Raw genomic sequence first — 14,613 nt, 5'->3', positions numbered from 1 at the left:
CCATTGGTCCTGAAGTGAAAACAACCCACAGCATTGGTGCAAAGTGATGGAACTTAACTATAAACAATGTGAACAACAAGAGAGATAAAGAATTATTTACATTCTCTCCAGCTCTTTCCCAGGCTTTTTCCTGGCTAGAAGCTCTCCATTTCTCTCTTTGACTGAATCTGAGACCCACAGTCCATCCTAAACCCTGAGAGGGGCCATGGAGAGAAGCAGAAACCACACGAATGGAAAACTTCCAATAACCCCCAGCACCCCCTGACCCCCAAAACCCAACTCCCATCCTCTGTACCCTGGATTGGGTTGGGGCTGAGGAGCAGGACTCCAACCCTCCCTGGGCAGCCCTTTCCAATGTCAGTCCCTCTCTCTGGGAAGAATTTCTCCCTGCTGTCGAGGCAGGATGGGAATGAAGAGACTCTGACCAGAAGGCTGTGAGAGTAAAACTCTGATTTATTCAAAATACACTGCTCTTTATACAGAGCTTCGTGAGGACCAACTCCTGAGAGTAAAACTCTGATTTATTCAAAATACACTGCTCTTTATACAGAGCTTTGTGAGGACCAACTCCTGAGAGTAAAACTCTGGTTTATTCAAAATACACTGCTCTTTTATACAGAGCTTTGTGAGGACCAACTCCATTGGTCCTGAAGTGAAAACAACCCACAGCATTGGTGCAGAGTGACAGAACTTAACTATAAACAGTGTGAACAACAAGAGAGATAAAGAATTATTTACATTCTTCTCCAGCTCTTTCCCAGGCTCCTGCCTGGCTAGAAACTCTCAGTTTCTCTCTGACTGAATCAGTCCCACATGGTGCCAGCCGTGCCCGTGGCTCCATCCCATCCCTTGGATGTCTCCAAGGTAAGCGGGGTTGCCATGGGGATGGGGATGCTGGCATGGTGACTCAGAGCTGCTCCCTGCCAGGCTCCGACACCCCGTGGGCTGTTCCCACCCCGGCGTGGGGGGCTCGGAGCCCCCACACCCCCCACACCTTCCCAGGCTGCTCCAGAGCTCCAGCCCGGCCCCGGGCAGCGCCGGCGATCCAGGGGCAGCCACGGCTGCTCTGGGAGTGCCACCCTCAGGGGAGGTTGGGATGAGATGATGGTTTTGGCCTCTTCCAACCCAGCCCATGCCAGGGTTCTGTGGTGCCACAGCTGCCCCTGGGCAGGCTGGGCCATCCCTCGCTGTTACCCCGAGGCGTTGGGGATTTTACCCCAAATCCTGCAGTGCTGGAGTTTGGACAGCCAGCGCTGCCCTGAGGGTTTTGTTCAGGCATTTCTCTCCCAGTTCCCATTCCATGCTGGATTTGATGGAATGTGATGATCGGGGCGTCCCCACTGATCCCTCGGTGCTCTCTGCTCCTCTGTTCTTCCCTCCAATGTGGTTTTTTTGGGATGCAGCCCTCGCTGCCAGGTGAATTGTCCTCCCTGGGCCCTTCTGGCACAGGGGCTCTCCTTTCCAGCCTTTAGCACACAAAACATCCCTGCCAAATGACAGCTCCGAGGGAAGAGCTGCGCCAAGCCCGGGGCACCAAGCTCGTTTAAGAACAATTCATTAGAGGGGGGAGGTTTTTTTTGAATGAGGTGTTTTTCATCTGGGAAGGGAGCTGGGCCAGATCCATGGAGCAGCAGCCTCCTGTGCTGCCTCTCCAGAGCTCAGCTGCTCTGCCAAAGCCTCAGAGATGGGTTGGTTTTTTTCTTTTTTTTTTTTTTTCTTTCTTTTTTTTTTTTTTTTTTGTGGTGAATGATTCCAAAATGATTCTTCTCCTGTCTCAGATCAGCTCCAAGAGCTGTGAGTTCTCCCTGGAGCTGCTGGAAGGAGCGGGGGCTTTGTCAGGCTGGGTGGAGGGGATGAGTTTGCTGAGGGATGAGAGGATTCTTCTGGCTCTGACTATTCCTGCCAATTTAAATAAATAAATAAAGCTTAATTAAAGCCGAGGCTTAGACAACCCTTCTCCCCACGGAGCACGGGGAGGAAATTCCTCTTGGAAAGGTTCTGCCTGTGGCTGCCCTATCCCTGGAGGTGTCCAAGTGTCGGATGGGGCTTGGAGCAGCCAGGGTGGTGGGAAGGGTGGGATTGGGGGAGTTTTCAGTTCAGTTTTCAGTTCCTTCCAAGCCAAACCAATCCCGATTCCCTGATTCCCTGGCTCAGCCCCTTGAAGTGCAGGAGGGGACCTGGAGCAGCATCAGGAAAATCCCAAATGCTGGCGCTGAGGGCTGGGCAGCGGCTGCGAAGTGCAGCAGAAATTTGTTTTACAGAGGGAAAAAGCATCCAAAAATCCCCTGGGAGTGGCTGGATCCTGACACAGCATCCCTGCTCCGAGGGGCTGGGAGGTGCCACCGCCGCCCGTGGCTGTCACCAAGCGGGCACACAGAGCTTTGGGCAGGGCTGGAAAACCCCGGGAATCCCGCAGGGAGATGGGATCCCACACCTTGGAATGGCTGGATTTCAAACAGCCCTGCGGAGAGAAATGACCACGGGTTAAGGGATGGAGCCATTGATTTTATTCTGTCCTTGATCTCGATCTCGCCTTGCCCTGGGATGTTTTCAGCTGAGGTGCTTTTTAAAACCGCTTTAATTCATTTTCCCTTGGCTGCTGCAGTGCTGCTAATTGGGAACTGGGACTATCTGACAGGATTTACATAGATTTTGAAATGGGAAAGGAAAAACTTCCAAAAATACCTCTCTTTTTAAACGCAAATGCAGCAGAAACTTCATGAAACCGTCCTCTTAAAATACCCTGAAAATCCACCGTGTTTTTGATGGATCCTTCCTGCCAGCAAGGTTTGCTCTGGGAAAGGATGGATCCAAACATCCCGACAGGTTCCGACTGCAGCGGGATCTGTGAGCACTGCCCGGACCTTCCCCATGCTTTCCCTGGGAGCTGAGGCACAGATTTCCTGGGAACACAGGCACAGATTTCCTTGGGAATACAGGCACAGATTTCCTTGGGAATACAGGCACAGATTTCCTTGGGAATACAGGCACAGATTTCCCTGGGAATACAGGCTCAGATTTCCTTGGGAATACAGGCACAGATTTCCTTGGGAATACAGGCACAGATTTCCTTGGGAATACAGGCACAGATTTCCTGGGAACACAGGCTCAGATTTCCTTGGGAATACAGGCACAGATTTCCTCGGGAATACAGGCTCAGATTTCCTTGGGAATACAGGCTCAGTTTTCCCTGGGAATACAGGCTCAGATTTCCTTGGGAATAGAGGTTCAGCTTTCCCTGGGAACACAAATTCAGATTTCCTTGGGAATACAGCCTCAGCTTTCTTTGGGAATACAGCCTCAGCATTCCCTGGGAACACAAACTCAGATTTCCTTGGGAATACAGCCTCAGCTTTCCCTGGGAACACAAACTCAGATTTCCTTGGGAATACAGGCACAGATTTCCTGGGAACACAAACTCGGATTTCCTTGGGAATACAGCCTCAGCTTTCCCTGGGAACACAAACTCAGATTTCCTTGGGAATACAGGCTCAGATTTCCTTGGGAATACAGGCACAGATTTCCTGGGAACACAAACTCGGATTTCCTTGGGAATACAGCCTCAGCTTTCCGTGGGAACACAGGCTCAGCATTCCCGGGAATACAGGCACAGCATTCCCGGGATCACCGGCTCGGCTTTGCTTTGAGAACGTGCCGGACCGGCGGCTCCCTCCATCCCGGCGCCGTGGGACGGGATCTCTCCTGGCGTTTGTTCGGCTCCCCTGGGATGGGAGCGGGACCTGCCCGGCGGGGATGAGCCCCGCGGTCTCCATTGGCACCGGCACGTCCGAGTTCCCCGGGAACGTCTGCCGCGAGCTCCCGTAGCCATGGAGACACCGAAGCCGTGCACAGCAACACTTTTCCAGGCGTTTTTTCCCTTTTTTTTTTTTTTTTTTTTTTTTTTTTTTTTTTCCCTGCCAGCCTCCTCTGCTCTGTGTGACTCTGTTGTGCCCACAGCAAGGGCTGATAATTTTAAGGGAATAGCGGGAATTTTCTGTGGAATGTCAGGTGAGAGCCCTGGCAGAGCTTATCCCTGCTCCCAGCATCCCGCTGCTTCCAAGGTCTGTGCCAAACCAACGGGCACCTCTTGCCATCTCCAACCTAAAGGATTCCGTGTGGGATGGGGCACCTCTGCTCTGGAGCCAGGCTGGGAGAGCCGGGGGTGTTCAGCTGGAGAAGGGAAGGATCCAGAGAGAGCTCCGAGCCCCTTGCAGGGCCCAAAGGGGCTCCAGGAGAGCTGGAGAGGGACCTGGGACAAGGGATGGAGGGAAAATAGAGTCCCAATCTGCTCTGGCCCGGGTGTGCGGGAAGGCAGCACTCCATAGGGACGGATCCAGCCAGGAATGGTGCGGCAGCAGGGATGTGCTTGGCTGCAGGGATGCTCTGAGTTTGTGCTGGAAGCTCCTGGCTGGAGAGGAGCAGCAGCTCCATCACCACGGTCCTGTCCCTGCTGTCAGCCCCTGCTGGCCCCGGGAGTGTCCCAGAGATCCTCAGCAGGACGGGATGAGCAGGGTGGGATGGATGAACAGGATGGGATGAGCAGGGTGGGATGAGCAGGATGGGACAAGCAGGGTGGGATGAGCAGGATGGGATGGATGAACAGGGTGGGATGAACAGGGTGGGATGAGCAGGGTGGGATGAACGGGATGGAATGAGCAGGATGAGAAGAGCAGGATGGGATGAGCAGGGTGGGATGAGCAGGATGGAATGAGCAGGATGGAATGAGCAGGATGAGAAGAGCAGGATGAGAAGAGCAGGATGGGATGAGCAGGACGGGATGAGCAGGACGGGATGAGCAGGATGGGATGAACAGGGTGGGATGAGCAGGGTGGGATGAGCAGGATGGGATGAGCAGGATGGGATGGATGAACAGGATGGGATGAGCAGGGTGGGATGAGCAGGATGGGATGAGCAGGGTGGGACGAGCAGGATGGGACGAGCAGGATGGGATGAGCAGGATGGGATGAGCAGGATGCTGAGCACAAGCAGCAGCAGTGCTGGAATTCCAAGCTGGCATTTGGAAGGAATCTTGGCCAAAAACCCCATGGAGCCTGGATCCCTCCTGCCTGTCCAGCACGGGGCTGCTCCAAGGCTGTGTCCCCTTCCTGGCACACCCATGGCTGCTCCTGTCCCCCACATGCCCAGAGCCACTCCCATGGATGCCCCTGCAGCCACCTGGACCCCCCAGTCCCGTATTTCCACAGCATTCCCATGGCTCTGCTCCTCCTGCATCCCCAGGCTCCTCCTGCAGGGCTACACCCACCGCAGCCCCCTGTCCCTGCTCCCAGGGCCGCTGTGCTGTCACCTCCCCGGGTGTCTCCACCACATCCCTCGGCATCGCCCCCCACGACAGCACAACCCCTGCACCCCCAGGGACCACATCCCTAAAATCCCCCAGGGACCACATCCCTAAAAATCCCCCAGGGACCACATCCCTAAAAATCCCCCAGGGACCACATCCCTAAAATACCCCCAGGGACCACATCCCTAAAATACCCCCAGGAACCACATCCCTAAAATCCCCCCAGGGACCACATCCCTAAAATCCCCCCAGGGACCACATCCCTAAAATCCCCTCAGGGACCACATCCCTAAAATCCCCCCACGGTACCATATCCCTGCATCCCTAAAATCCCCCCAAGGTACCCCATCCCTTCATCCCCCCACTCCACCTGTATCCCCACGTCCCCAAAATCCCCCCAGGGTCCCACCTTGCCCCCGGCATCCCCCCGGCGCCACACCCCGCACACCTTTCCGCATCCCCACGTTATCCCATCCCCCCGCACGCTTCCCACCCCCTCCCGCCTCCTCGCAGCCGCTGCATCCCCCCCCACGCCGGGTACCACACCCCCGCATCCTCCATCTCCCGCATCCTCCATCCCTCACATCCCCCGCACCCTCCGCACCCCCGCACCCCACGCATCCTCCCCTCCCCTCCCCATCCCTCCCTCCCCACCCCGTATCCTCACTCCGCCCCCCCAGTCGCAGCTCCCCCCCCGTTCCGCAGCCCAATCAGGGCCGCTTGGAGGAATTCAAACCCGGGCCCCGCAAGCGCCGGCGGCGGCTCCGCTCCGCTCCCCCGGCCGGGAAGGCTGCGTCGTGGAGCGGCCGGGAACGGCACCGGGACCGGGAGCGGGGCCGGTCCGGATGGGCTCGGGGAGCGGCGGGGCGGGCGCGGCCCCCGCCCGCCGCCCGGAGCGCAGGTGAGCGGGGGGGAACCGGGGAGAACCGGGGGGGAACCGGGAAAGTTTTTGGTGGCGGAGCCGCGGGGCTGCACCGGGCACCGCCCGGCCGCGGCTCCGCAGGGGCGGTGCGGGATGCGGGGAGACTCCGCTCCCGGTGCCGCTCCCGGTGCCGCTCCCGGTGCCGGCTGCCCCCGGCCCCGGTGGGCTCGCTGTGGGGAGGGGGGGTCCGCAGAGGTGCGGTATCCCCGGGGTCGCGGTGCGCCCGGGGGTCTGTGACAGCCTGGGGTGGGGGGGGAGAGGGGAAAAAAAAGAGGAATTTTGGAAGGAATATCGCTGTTAGATAAAATCTGGGATGGACATTTTGGGGAAGAAGAAGTGCAAAACAAGGAATTCCTACAGCTGCTGCAAAGCCGCTGATTTTGGGGTTCTGCTGTCGGGGAGCAAAGGGCCGGCTGCCGAAGCCCCCAAGTGCTGAGGGGATTTTGGGGTGCCCAGCCTGGGTCTGGGAGACGGGGGAGGGCGGCTTCGGGAAACTTTGGGATGAAACGGAGCTGCTGGAGCCGGGGGGATCCCGCAGAACCCCGCCACCAAGAGCTGAGCCACGGAGCTGCCCCTTGGAGGAGCAGGGGGCGTTTCACCGGCAGCCCCCTCGGGGAAGAGCTGGAGCTGCGGGAGCTCTCCGGGAGAGCCGGGGGGCGGCAGAGGGAATTCGGGAAGTCTGGGCTCGCTGGAGGCAGTTTTTGGTGCAGAGCCTGGTGTTGAACACGAGACGAAGCTCGGCTGTGGGCTCCCAGGACCTGGCTGCCATCCCCTCCTTGCTGCCGCTCCCGGGGGGTTCTGCCTCCTCCCCGCTGCTGGTTTTGGGCAGGAAGGAGTCCCAGAGGCCGGGAGGGGACTCGGGGCTGCTCCGCGGTGGCTCTGGCGGTGCCCGGCCGGGGCTGTGCTGGGACAGGCGCCGGGAATGGTTTTCCCGGCGGAGGGGCGCGGTGGGAGCGGGATCTGCCTGGTTGCTGTGGCAGCACAGCCCCGGCCGCTCCTGGCAGTGCCCAGAGCCTTGGGTGAGGTTCTGGTTTTTGGGAGGCGGCCTGGGAATGTGGTGGGGGTCTCTCCTGTGTCAGGAGGGGAAGGGAGGGAGGTGGGATCATCCCCGAAAACAGCACGGGTGGAACCCCCGAGCTGCAAATCCCCCTGGAAAGGACGCCTGGTGCACGAGGACAGGGCCTCAGGCTGTGCCAGGAAGGGTTTACACTGAATATTGGGGGAATTTCTCCGCAGAAAAGCTGTTCAAGCCCTGCCACAGTGGCACTGGGGGCGTCCCCATCTCTGCAGTGATTTCAAACCGGGCGGACGTGGCACTTGGGGACGTGGATCAGTGCTGGGAGCGGGCTCGATGATCTCGGGGGACTTTTCCAATGTAAACAATTCCCCGCTTCCAAAATCTGGGACAGCTCCAGGGCCGCCCAGCAGCTCCTGCTGTCCCCATCCACCTGTTGCGGGTGGCCCCGGCCGGGCGGCTCCCGCTGGCCCCGCGGCTCTCCCGCTGCCGGGGAAATCTGCTCGCTGCTCCCGCAGCGGCGGGGCCGGGGCAGCGTGCCCGGGGCTCGGCGGGCGGAGCGGGACCGAGCGGGGCCGTGCCCGGGACCGAGCGGGGCCGTGCCCGGGACCGAGCGGGGCCGTGCCCGGGGCTCGGCGGGGCCGAGCGGGGCCGTGCCCGGGGCTCAGCGGGACCGAGCGGGGCCGTGCCCGGGGCTCAGCGGGACCGAGCGGGGCCGTGCCCGGGGCTCAGCGGGGCCGTGCCCGGGGCTCAGCGGGGCCGTGCCCGGGGCTCAGCGGGGCCGTGCCCGGGGCTCAGCGGGACCGAGCGGGGCCATGCCCGGGGCTCACAGCGGGGCCGTGCCCGGGGCTCGGCGGGACCGAGCGGGGCCGTGCCCGGGGCTCAGCGGGACCGAGCGGGGCCGTGCCCGGGGCTCAGCGGGGCCGTGCCCGGGGCTCAGCGGGGCCGTGCCCGGGGCCGAGCGGGGCCGTGCCCGGGGCTCAGCGGGGCCGTGCCCGGGGCTCAGCGGGGCCGTGCCCGGGGCTCAGCGGGACCGAGCGGGGCCGTGCCAGCCCCTGCCGGGCCGGCCCGGGGTGGGAGCAGCAGCAGGGCCGGGGGCGGCTGCAGGAAAAGCCGGAGCTCGGAGCAGCAGCCGCGGTTCGTGAGCTCCGCGCCACCCCCGGCGCCTGCAGCGGGTGACGGGTGACAGCAGCGGGTGACAGCAGAGGGTGACAGCAGCGGGTGACAGCAGAGGGTGACAGCAGAGGGTGACAGGAGCAGTTGGCAGGACCGAGTGGCAGGACTGGGCGACAGGAGCGGGTGACAGGAGTGGGTGACACAGCGGGTGACAGGAGTGGGTGGCAGCAGTGGGTGACAGAAGCGGGTGACACGGTGGGTGACAGCCGGGTGTGGCAGGAGCGGGTGACAGGAGCCGGTGACACCCTCGGGCTGGCGGTGCCGAGCTCTCTGGAATTGCCGAGTGCCGGTCAATCCCGAGCTCTGCTTTGGGAGCCGCTGCTCCCGGGGAGGAGGCGCTGCCGGGCTGGAGCGGCGCTGCCTCCCAAACATTCCCCAAAATTCAAATTGAGGGATCCGAGCTGCCCGGGGGATGGGCAGGATGGGGATGGGGATGGGCAGGATGGGGTTGGGACAGGGATGGGATGAGCAGGGAGAGGGATGGGGATGGGCTCCAGGGCCATTCGGCTGCGGCCGCAGCCCGGGGTGAGGCCTTAAACCCGGGATTAAAGGGATAACCATGGATGGGGAGGGAATTGCGGGGTGGGGTTGCTTCAGGGTGTGGGGTCAGGAATGGAAAACTGGGATTTAGAGAGGAGCTGGAGGCTGTTTCTGGAAGAAGGAGCTGGAACCTGCAGGGAAGAGCTGTGGTGACCCAAAGAGGGACCTGGAGTGGGTCTGGAATTGTTGATCCCAGTCGTGTCTGGCTGGTGGGACAGAACCCGCCCGTTCCCATTCCTGTTCCCATTCCCATTCCGGCCGTGCTGGATGTTGGATCTGCCTTCTCAAGGTCTGCCTGGAAAACCCCCCGGGAATCCCGAGGGAGGAGCCCACCAGACCATTCCACAGCTGAAGGATTCTGTGCTGTGGGAAGGGCAGGATGCTGCTGGGAAAGCTGGGACGTGCCTGGGGTGTGGCCCTGGAGCCTGGGAAGCTCCCAGCATTGGGCAGCACAGTGTATCCATGGATTTTAACATCCTCCCAAGCCCTTGTCTGGCTTTCCCTTCGTGGCCTGGCAGACCTTGATGCCCACTGAGTCTCTACAGCCCAAGCAGCCAGGCAGAACCTCCTTCAGGGAGGATTTTTTGAATACAAACCTTTCTTCGGCAGCACATTTGGCTTCTGCTGGAATTCCCCAGCAGAATTCTGTGAGAATGGTTTGGAGCAGAGAGGGTGGGAACAGAGACCCCTGAGCCCACAGGAGAGCAGCAGCTTGGGGTCATGGAGAGGAACAAACTCCTGGGAGCTCCCAAAGAGGCAGAGCAGGAGCTACTGGATCCTATTCCAGCCTGGAATGGGTCTGGAGGCCGGGCTGGACGGGGCTTGGAGCAGCCTGGGATAGTGGGAAGTGTCCCTGACCCCGTTCCATGATCCCACAGTTCCCTTGCTGGTGTCCCTGTGTGGGCAGGGGTGGCTTTGCCATCCCAGCTCACTGTCCCCACCTCCCGCTGCCCCGGGGCTCCCAGCTGGGGGGGATGAGGGATCCCCTGGGCTGGGAGAGCCCTTGGTGCTGTGCCAGCTCATGGAATTCAGCTGGAAAACCTCTGGATCAGCCCCACGGAGCTGCCCGGGGTGGGAAGGGCTCCTCAGGCCAGAGACTCCGGTGCCTGAATTCCCGGGATCTCCCGCAGCCCCTCTGCATTGCAGGGCTGGGAGTTTGTCTTTAATTGTGCCGGGCTGTGCTAACGAAGGGATTAAGGCCTGGGAGGGTGAGCGGTGCCGGCCAAATTCCCCTCCCTGCTCCGAGGCTTTAGTAACGCTCTCCTTTCATCCCTTCATCCCTGCCTGGAGCATCCCACACTGGGATCAGAGCTGAGCTGCTGCTGGGGCTGGGCTGTGTGTCCCCAGCAGCTGGCTGAGCCTTCCCAAGGGCTGTGGGATGAGGGAACACCGGGATGGAGCCGGGAATCCCTTCTCCCTGGGTTCCCCGTCGGGTATGGGCAGCTGGAGCATTCCAGCAGGGATGGGGATGGGCTCCAGGGAAGCAGAGACCTGGGGGATGCTCCTGTGGAAGAGCAGCTGCTCTCTGCTGGATGCCATGGAGCTGCTCCATCCATGGGATCCTCTTCCTTCCAGGCCAGGAGCGCGTGGGATGAGCCCAAGGCTCCTCCAGGAAAGGAGGGGGCTGGAACTGGAGCTGCTGCCGGGGGAAGGGGTTGGAATAAACACGTGGATTCTCCAGAGCTGTGCAGAGGACAGGGGCATCAGGAACATTCCCTGTGAGGGAACCTTGTCCCCAAGGGAGCTGCTGCCCTGCTGGGCAGTGCCAGGCTCAGGGCAGACACGGCACTGTGTCCCTGGAGCGGGATCCCAGCCTGGCTGCCAAGGTGCTTCCAGGAATGCCTCTCTCCACTGGGGCATGGCAGGGAGACAAATCAGCCAGTGATGGAGAGTGCTTGGCACTGGGATGGCACAAAGTGTCCTGGCACGGCGCAGGGACAGGCGGGAGCAGCCTGGGATCCTGGCACGGAGCCGTGGATCCGCAGGAGCTGCAGCCCAGAGCAGGGAGTGGGGGGGACACGGATCCCCGGCAGGGACTGGGGGTCCCAGCTGCAGATGGACGATCCTGTCCCCCCCCTCTGTCCCTGCCTGGCACAGGGGGAGCGGGAAGGGGAAGGGTCCCAGCAGTGGGATGAGAGGATTTGGGGATGGGGATGCTCCTTCCCTCCTGCTCTGCCCGGTGTGTGTCGCTCACCCCAGCCCAGCCCAGCCATTCCTGGCCCTGGAGGAGCTTTTGGCTGAGGTGAGAGATGGGGATGGGCCACAGGGACCTGCTGGGACTTGGACCCTGCTGGGATTCAGGACCTTGCTGGGGCTGTGGCCGTTCCTGGCTTCCCTAATCCTGTCCATCCCTGGAGCAGCATCTGGATCTGGGGAGCCTCAAGAAGCTCAGGGCAGCCCCTTTGATCCACCAGCAGCTCCCAGCTCCTTTCCCTGCCCGGTTTGCTCCAAATGCTGGGAACCGTGGCCAGATTTGATCAGGACTTTCCCTGAGGGAAGCAGGAATGGGAGCCCCCGGCTCCCTGCAGCTCTGAGCCTCCCGAGGGCGGAGAAAATCCCTGGGAGTTGGCAGCATGGGAGCGGCATCGATTTCCGGGAGCTGAGCCCTGGCCCCGCGATCGATCTGCATTTTTATCAGCTCATCTCAGGGACGGGAGAGGCTTTGGCACTGCGGGGGAGGAGGAGGAGGAGGGGGACAGGAGGAGGAGGAGGAGCAGCTCTGCTCTGGGGGTGCTGCTGGGGGGTCCCGCAGCTCCTCAGGTCTCCTGCTCGGTCCTGCAGTGCCCCACAGGTCCTGCAAAGCCTGGAGGGATGGAAGGATTGAGGGGTGGAGGAGTGAGGGATGCAGGGATGGAGGAATGAGGGATGGAGTGATGGAGGAATGAGGGATGCAGGGATGAGGGATGCAGGGATGGAGGAATGAGGGATGGAGGAATGAGGGATGCAGGGATGGAGGAATGAGGGGTGGAGGAGTGAGGGATGCAGGGATGGAGAGATGGAGGAATGAGGGATGCAGGGATGGAGGAATGAGGGGTGGAGGAGTGAGGGATGCAGGGATGGAGAGATGGAGGAATGAGGGATGCAGGAATGGAGGAATGAGGGGTGGAGGAGTGAGGGATGCAAGGATGGAGAGATGGAGGAATGAGGGATGCAGGAATGGAGGTATGAGGGATGGAGAGATGGAGGAATGAGGGATGCAGGGATGAAGAGATCAGGGATGCAGGGACGTTCTCCAGGTTAAAACTCTCCCCACGGAGACAGGCTGGGACACTTGTCGTGCTTTTGGGAAGGACATGGACCAAATCCAGCAAGGTTTGCTCTCCCTCTTCGCCTCCCTCTCCTGCTCCCGTTCGCCTCTGAGCTGGGTGGGTGGAGGGGCTGAATAATTCCAGAGAATTCCCGAGGCAGAGGGGTCGCTCTTGTCGCCTCCAGAGTTCCTTAATTACAACAATCGGCTCGTGCTGGCCCTGGGAATGTCCATGTCTCCTTGGATTTATGGTCCTGTGGGGATGCTGGGCCGGAGAGCGCTTGGCATTGCCAGGGCAGGGATGCTCGGGCCGAGCTGGCCCCTCCAGCCCTGCCTTTCCTTCCCTGGCTGCTCCTCCCATGGCGTTCGGGGCTGGGCTGGAGCCGATGGGATCGTTCCCTCCAGGGCAGAGCTCCGGGAGCGGGGCTGCGATCCTGCCTGGAGAGCTCCGAGCCTTCATTCCTGCGCTGAGGCCCCGCTTGGAGCTTTCCAGCGGCAGAGTCCACGCGTGGATTTGGGAATGTTCCCTCCGTTCAGCCTCTGCTGCCTTCCCAGTCCCGCTTTTATGGAGTTTGGAGCACCCTGGGGCAGCGGCAGGGGTGGCACTGGATGGGTTTTAAGGCTCCTCCCAACCCAAACCATCCCGTGACTCCGGGATGTCCCAAACCTATCCCAAAATACCTTCCCGTGCAATTCCTCCTGGTTCCTGACCGCAGGTGGGATCTGGGAGCAGAGGAGAGGGGTGGGAGCAGAAATCCTTGGCTGAGTTTGTCCCAGTTCCCCGCGTGGGGTTTGTCCTTCTGCCGCCAGCCTGCAGAGCCCCCGGAGCTCCCAAAATTCATTCCAACCCCTGGGAGGGAGCAGCGGGAGCTGGGAGGAGCGGGATGCTGGCAGGAGAGGCCGGGATTGATCACCGAGCCCTCCCGAGGGGATCGATCGTCCCGGGCAGCCGGAACGGGAGCAGCGGCGCTGCTTTAATTGGGATTTAATGGGATTGGGGCCGGGGATGAGCGAGGGACGGGCAGGCACCGAGGCAGAGCTGGGAGGGACTGGGACACAGGGAACGGCTCCCGGAGGGCAGGGATGGGTGGGAAGCTGGGATGGAATTCCTGGCTGGGATGGAATTCCCAGAGCCCCTGGGTCCCTGGTGTTATAAATGAGAATTTATTCAGCCAGATGAAAAATAAAAAATAATTTTATTAGCGGTCAAATTTTATCTAGCCAGCCACGGAAAAAGACGGTGCCGAGCCCAGGAATCGACCCTGGGTGTGCAACAAGGAGTCAGCCTCAGGTTTTCCCCTCTGCCCACCCCTCCATCCTGGCACAAGCGGTTTTTATAGGGAAAATTCAGTTTTTATAGGGAAAATTCAGTTTTTATAGGGAAAATTCCGCCTGAGGTCAAGATTTCAGCAATCAGTCTTTTCTTCTATTCAGAGTCCATACATTAATAAGATTTTTTTTTTTTTCTTTTTTTTTGGTGATGAGGAGGAATAATTCAGAGTAGGTGATTTCAATATACACCCAGTCTCGCCTGCAAGGGGGGAACTAATACAAACAGGCATAATCTAACAAGTATCCAATATTCCATATTTCATACAAGCAATGGTGTGAATTATATTTACTACCCACAACACTGGCAGTGCCCAAGGCCGGGTTGGAGCAGCCTGGGACAGCGGGAGGTGCCCCTGCCATGGCAGGGCTGGCACTGGGTGGGATTTCAGCTCCCTCCAACCCAACCCAGGCTGGAATTCTGTGCCAGGAGCAAAGCCGGACAGGCTGGGATTGGCAATCCCACCCTTGTGCGCTCCCAGCCCGGATTATTTTGGGGGAATTCAGCTCCACGATCTGCACAAAGCCTCGGCCGCTGCTCTGGGTGTCGGTGCACGTGGAGGGAGGCTCCGAACAGCGACTCCGACCCAGGAATGATTAAAAATCCTTTAATTGCAGCAGCGGAGTTCTTCGGAGCCGAGTCTTTGCCCATTTGCTCGATAATTCATGGCAGAGCTCGGTAATTAAATGCTAAAGACCCGATTTGCCTGGCATTGTTTGCAGTTCCATTGCTGCTTGAATGCAAGAAATTACCGAGTCATTTAATTGGTAATTAAAAGTAATGATTGCTTCCCATGCTCCAGGAATTACTCAGCATTTCTGGGGTTGTTTGCACACAGCAGAAACGCCCTCCCTGTTTTCCAGGCTGAATTCCTGTAAACTTCTGCCTGGATTTGTGCTGAGGGAAGCCTCGTGCTGCCCCATCCTCTTTTAGTGGCTCATAAAGAGCGGGGGAAATGCAAATTAACACAAAATGAGGCAGCACAGGCTGCCCCTGGGGAACGCCTGGGTTTGATCCCTGTCCCCTCCCCAGGCTCTCCCACTGCACATGGCCTTGGATGGTGGGTTTGGAGGAGTTTGGA

The sequence above is a fragment of the Lonchura striata genome, chromosome 28 (genome assembly GCF_050655825.1).
Source record: "Lonchura striata isolate lonStrDom1 chromosome 28, ASM5065582v1, whole genome shotgun sequence".
Taxonomy (NCBI): Eukaryota; Metazoa; Chordata; class Aves; order Passeriformes; family Estrildidae; genus Lonchura; species Lonchura striata.
Note: the sequence above shows the minus strand (reverse complement) of the source record.